The sequence below is a fragment of the Vulpes lagopus genome, chromosome 14 (genome assembly GCF_018345385.1).
Source record: "Vulpes lagopus strain Blue_001 chromosome 14, ASM1834538v1, whole genome shotgun sequence".
Classification (NCBI taxonomy): Eukaryota; Metazoa; Chordata; class Mammalia; order Carnivora; family Canidae; genus Vulpes; species Vulpes lagopus.
The window spans coordinates 35,851,848-35,858,557 of record NC_054837.1 but is presented as its reverse complement, the minus strand read 5'-3'; positions in this window follow the sequence as shown (position 1 = coordinate 35,858,557).

The window sequence follows — 6,710 nt, the reverse complement described above, 5'->3', positions numbered from 1 at the left end:
CATTTTATAGATGAAAAAACCGAGGCCCAGAGAAATGTACCCAAAGTCACACAGCAAGCAAGCAAGGAGCCAGATCCTCACACAAGAAACCGTTAAGTGGCTGTTTGGGAAGAGCCAGTGCTTTTTGCTGTACACCCCGCGTACTCACGTGAATGATTCTTACCGCCACCCATTGGAGGACTGCTTCCGTCAATACAGAGGGTCAATAGTCCTCCTCTCTGCCCCCCCCCCCCCCCCAGCTGCAATCACGCTCTGAATGCTTGCTGCAGGCTCTGCAGCCAGGGCCCTCCCAGTGCCTACACTGCCTGCTGCCCTGGGGGGACCCCACTCACAATCCCCCAGAAGCCTCTTTTCAGGCTCCCAGCCCTGAACTGAGGCCAGAGGCCACCAGAGCTGCGAGGGACAAGAGGTCTCTTGGCCAAGTGCCTTGTTTTTCAGGGGTAGGGTCCCCCGGGTTGAGGTCAACCATGGCACCTGTCAGGTTGGTTTCTATCCCTCAGTTCTCCAGTTATGTTCACTGGGGGCTGCTGCAGCACAGAGAGAGCACCCGCCTTCAGAATGGCTTGGGGGAGGGGACACAAGAGGGCAGTAATTGCACAACAGGTCATGACATTGCAACTGAGGTAAGTGTGAAGAGCAGGCTGGCAGAAGGTGGGGGTGCAAGGTTGCCAGAGGGTGCAGGTCCCTTGGGGCAGGAGCCCAGACCACCCTGGGAAGGAGATCTCCCACCTCAACTCCACAGTGAAGTTGGAGCAGGTGGGTGGAGGTGGGATTTGCATCTGGAAGAGGTTCCTGGGCCTCCAGGGGGAGGAGAGGCTCCCCTAGGGAGGCTGGGTGTGCCCAGTTCCCAACTCTTTATCCTGTGGGCCCTGCTGGTCACTGCCAGGCTCCTGCCCCCCTCTGTCTCCTGGTCAATGCTTATGTCCTCATGATTCACAGCTGCAAATCTGGGTGCTCACATGCTTCCCTGGGCGCACATTCCCAGCTGAGGGTCAGATGAGCTCTGTCTGGGGGCAGTAACCGCCTCGTTGGCCACCAGGTTTGATGTTATTGATCAACAACATGTGCTAACTAAGGTGTCTTTAAACAGAAACCCACATAAAACAGATTACGTATAAAACATTTGACAAAGACACAGTGACCAGAGGCTGGCAGGAACCGCAGCCCGTATGTCCCCTGGGGCGTAGCGTCCCACTAGTTCCATGTTCCTTGTTTGCGCGGTACAGGTACCATGACCAAGAACCAGCTGTAAAGGCTGTGTGTCACAGCACCCTCTATAGGAGGGTGCCCTTATGCCCACGTTGACCCTGGGAGGTCAGCCCTGGTCCCTACTCGCTCCTCATGGGAGCAGATACTGAGTGCCAGAGAAGCTACCTTGGGGCAGCCCAAGGTCACACTGCTAAGTGGCTGCTCTTGGGTTTGAACCACCAGTCTGGTTCCACTGCACTCGCTTGCTCCTCATCCTCCTGGGTCCCCAAGGCAAGGACTGCGCTATGCATCCCTGACCCCCGGAGCTCAGCCCAAGGCCTAGCAAGCAATAAGCAAACTTTGAAAGGAGGTTGAATGAACTTTAAGACCTCCTCACTCAACATCCAAAAACCCACCACCCACCACCCACCAGATGGCCCCCATGCCACTTCCACCTTCTACAACAGGAATGGTGTCATTTCAAAGGTCCTGGCAGTGACTCCCAAGAGACTTAAGGTGAAAGGCGAGTGCTAGGAGGGGGTCTGTGATCAACCAGTAACATCTGCCACAGACACTGGCGTGTGGGGTGGTTTGCGTGCCTTCAAACAGAGGGAAGCCCACATTCTTGTATCGCTGTGTCTTCAAGGGTGTCAAACTTCCTAAAAGTTAAAAATTTTTTTTTTTTGTAAGATTTTATTTATTTATTCTTGACACACAGAGAGAGGCAGAGACACAGGCAGAGGGAGAAGCAGGCTCCATGCAGGGAGCCCGATGTGGGACTTGATCCCAGAACTCCAGGATCATGCCCTGGGCCGAAGGCAGGTGCTAAACCTCTGCCACCCAGGGATCCCTAAGACTTGGGTCATTTATAGAGATTTGAAGACTGTTAGGGTAGATCTGTTGGTCAGATACAAAAACTGTTTATTGTTCTCAGGGGCAAACCATTAACCTGTGATTATCTTTCCCACTGCAAAGGGATCATTTGACCTACGAGTTCACATGGAGATAATATCACAGGCCCGGAGCCTCCAATGGTCAGCAGAAACTTGGACATGAGAGGATTCGCAAACTACGTCTAAGGGGCCCAATCCAGCCCTTCTCTTGGCTTTCTTCTTTTCCTTTTTTTTATTGGGATAAAATAAATTAGAAACTTACCGTCTTAACCATTTTTAAGTGTGCAGTTCAGGGGTGTTAAGCACATCCACACCGCTGTCAGCCACCACCACCGTCCACCTCCAGGACTCTAGCGTTTTCCCAATTGGACACTCTGTCCCCACTAAACCCTGTCCCTGCCCCACACCCTGGCGCCCACCATCTACCCCGTGTCTGTGAGTCCGTGGCTCTGAGGCCCCCAGGTCAGTGGAGTCACGCAGTGTCTGCTGATGACCAGTTCACTCCCTCAGCTTCATGCCCTCAGGGCTCATCTGGGTCGTGGCAGGTGTCAGAAGTTCCTTCCTTCTGAGGCCAAACAATAGTCCACTATATGGATGGACCCTGTTTTGATTGTCCACTCATCGATGGATCCTGGGGTCACTTCCACATTTTAGCCACTGTGAACAACGCTGCTACGAACACGGGTGTGCAACTATCTCCCTGAGATCCTACTTGCGAGTGTTTGGGGCATGTACACAGAAGTGGAATTGTTGTTGGACCATACGGTAGTTCTATTTTTAACTGTATGAGGAAAGTCCATACTGTTTCCCACAGTGGCTGCCCTGTTTTACATTCCCATCACCTGGGCAAGAGGGTTCCAGTTTCTCCACATCCTTGCCAACACTAGTGATTTTTTGACTTTTTAAAAATAGACATCCAAGTGGGTGGGAAGTGGCTTCTCACTGTGGCACTGATTTCCATTTCCCTGGTGATGGGTGAGGCTGAGCATCTTCTCATGAGTGTTGGGCATTCATTTGTCTTCTCCAGAGACATGTCCATTCAAACCTTTGACCAGTTTTTAATCAGGTTGCTGTAGTTGCAGTTCTTTATAGATTCTGGATAAAACCTAGCCATGTCCACTCCCTATTCATTCTGTGTAGCTGCGTTGGAGCTGCACCTGCAGAGCCGAGCAACTGCGTGGCCTGTGTGGCCTGCAAAGCCCTATTTCCACCTGACTCTTTACGGAACGGTTTGCCCACCTCGCCTGGGCCTGGTAAGGGACCCTGCGGCACAGCAAAGAGAGGCCATGCCATGGTCCTTTCTTACCAGCTGTGGGTCATTTCCCCAAGCAGAAACCCAGGAATTCCGGGAACCCCGGGTGGCTCAGTGCTGCCTTCAGCCCAGGGCGTGATCCTGGAGACCTGGGATCCAGTCCCACGTCGGGCTTCCTGCATGGAGCCTGCTTCTCCCTCTGCCTGTGCCTCTGCCTCTCTCTCTCTCTCTCTCTCTCTGTGTGTCTCTCATGAATAAATAAATAAAATCTTAAAAGAAAAGAAAAGAAAAGAAAAGAAACCCAGGAATTCCAGTCAATTCCTGTCCCTGTCACCGCCACCACAACTCCTAGGGCAGGTCCACTCTTCAGATGTGACCTCTGGCAGGGAGGTGGGCCTGGGGCCAGTGTCCCCTCCCCCACTCCTGACCCCCTCCCCCCAGCACTGTGCTGACAGCTGAAAACCTCCCTGGAAAATGGGAGAGGTCCCAAAGAGGATTAAGCAGAACAATGTCGATGAGCTGGCTTCTTCTGGAGGAGTCCTTCAAAAGGACAGGATGCCTCCCTGCCCGCGGGCCCCAGTCTGACTCCAGCCCTAGAGCTTGCCCCCAGGAGGCACCCCTGAGGCCAGAGCTCCTTCTGGAAAGGAGAACTTAGGCAGTTTCTCAGAGCACAGGCTCTGAGAGGAAGGTATCCCGCCGCCTCTGCACCGGTACTGAGCACCGGGAGACATGGGCAGGTGGACGTGGGCATATGCTCCCTCGATGGGGAGGGTGCCAGCCCGAGGGCTCCCCTGGAGGCTCTGGGCCGGTTTCAATCCAAGCCCGGGGGAAGGGCTACACCTTCATCCCTCTAGGCAGAGAAAATTGGTAGTATTATAACTCAAAACATAAACTTCCCCTACAACCCAGCAATCCTAGTCTTGAGGTACACAAAGTCCTGAATGGGAAATATCCATTCACTGCAGCCAACAGCTCAGAGTTGGACGCGAAAGTCCATTCCCAGGCAAAGGAGAAGCAAATTGCAGGCATAGTTCTTGGCAGCCAGAAGGATCAGACAGAGGTGTGGCCCGGCACAGTGCGGACACTCGGTGCACAGCACGAGCAGCCAGGTGCCAAGAGCCCCATGGGACGCAGCATCCACCAGGAGGCATGGCTCAGCCATCCCTGGTGCTGGCGGTAGAAGCCGGATTGCTGCCCTGGGGCAGGCGGAGGATCCATGGGAAAGGATGGGGGGGCACCCTGGGGGCGATGGAAGGGTCCTGTGGTGACCTGGGTGGTGCTGAACACACAGCTTCATACAATGATCAAAACACACTGAACGGGGGCATCTGGGTGGCTTGGCAGGTTCAGTGTCTGCCTCCGGCTCAGGTCATAATCCCGGGGTCCTGGGGCTGAGCCCCACATTGGGCTCCCTGCTCAGTGGGGAGTCTGTCTGAGATTCTCCCTCTTCTCTCCCTCTCCCCTCCCCCTGCTTGGGCTCTCGCTCTCTTGAATAAAATATTTTTATAAACTGCACTGAGAGGCGCCTGGGTGGCTCAGTTGGTTAAGTGTCCGCCTTTAGTTCAGTTCATGATCCCAGGGTCCTGGGATACAGCCCCACATGGGACTCTGCTCAGCGAGGAGTCTGCTCTCCCTCTCCCTTCGCCCTCCGCTCACACCCCTGCTTGTGCTTACGTGCATTCTCTTTCTTTCTGTCATATAAATAAATAAAATCTTTACAAAGAAAAACAATAACTGATTATTAGAAAATTCTTCTTTATGGGACACCTTATGGGTGGCTCAGTGGTGAGCGTCTGCCTTCGGCCCAGGGTGTGATCCTAGGGTCCGGGGATTGAGTCCCACATCAGGCTCCCTGCATGGAGCCTGCTTCTCCCTCTGCCTGTGTCTCTGCCTCTCTTTCTGTCTCTCATGAATAAATAAATAAAAATCTTAAACACACACACACACACACACTGAATTATGTATGTTTCATCATATATGAATTAAACCCCTCGAAGTTCACTAAAAGGTTGGCAGTGACCCATGGTGCCACATGGATGAGCCTGGAATGCATTCTGGGAAGTGAGAGAAGCCAGATCCCAGGGATCACACCTTGGAGGACTCCATTTGTGTGAGACGTTCAGACAGGGCAAATCCAGAGATGGATAGCAGGGTGACAGTTGGTAGGGGCTGGGGGGGCCGCGGAGGGAGTGCTTGCGATGGAGGTCTCCCACCCACTTGTGGGCACCATGCTGGGGGCCGGTGGGCGGGGGACCCTCAGAGGGGGTCTGGCACCAAGTCTGGTGCCAACGTCCCCCGGGGCCCGAGGGAAAAGGAGAGAGCCACTGTGGGTCCCTGGATGCCAAGCATTACGTGACATCTTCCCAGCCACAGGGGGATCCTGTGCTTGCCCTACAGCAGCTCCTGAAGGAAGCCTGGGAGATTCCTGCCCTGCAGAAGGCCTCAGCGGGGCACCTGGGGCGTTTGCACCCTGCTGGTCAGTGACTCAGCCTGACTCGAACTATAGCCACCCTGCTAATGTAGGATAAAGTCACGAGCCTTGCAGGACATCTTTAAGGCATGCAGCAGCCCTGGTGACCTGAGTCACCACAGGCTCGGATAGGGACAGGCCAGGGACAGGGGCTAAGCCTTCCTCAGAGCTCCCTCCATAAGCCCTGAGCCCCAGCTCCACAATTCTCCCAGCTGGACAAAGCTGTTCCCTCTCTAGCCCTCAGGGGTGTCTTCAGGATGCTGCCCAATGTCCCTCCTGTCTCCTCCCCCCCACCAGATGCTGGCACAAGCCTGGCACACCCCCAGGCGCCCCTCAGCCTGGCTGCTCCCATGCCCCTACTCTGCGCTGCAGGCCCTGCATCCCCCACAGGGGCGAGAAGAAGGGGCAGAGGAGCAGGTGGGAGCTACTGTTAAAACCAGCTCCTAAGGGGGCTGACGAATTCATGGACTGTCAAAGTATAAATACGGCTGACGTCAGGCTGATGTCAGGCTGATGATGACAAAGCACCGCAATCCAAGGCACATCCAGGCAGCACATCGAAGTTTGGTTAGAATTTTTTACAAAGGGGGATCCCTGGGTGGCTCAGCGGTTTGGCGCCTGCCTTTGGCCCAGGGCGCGATCCTGGAGACCCGGGATCGAGTCCCACGTCGGGCTCCCGGTGCATGGAGCTTGCTTCTCCCCCTGCCTGTGTCTCTGCCTCTCTCTCTCTCTCTCCCTCTCTGTGTGTGACTATCATAAATAAATAAAAATCTAAAAAAAAAAAGTTTTTACAAAGGACAGCTTATGTAACTGTGCAGAGACAGATGTTTGTTTTCGTGTACACGGGCAGCCTGAAACGACAGGAAGTCAAAGGTCACTTGCGGCATGGTCCGTTTATGCGGCGTAT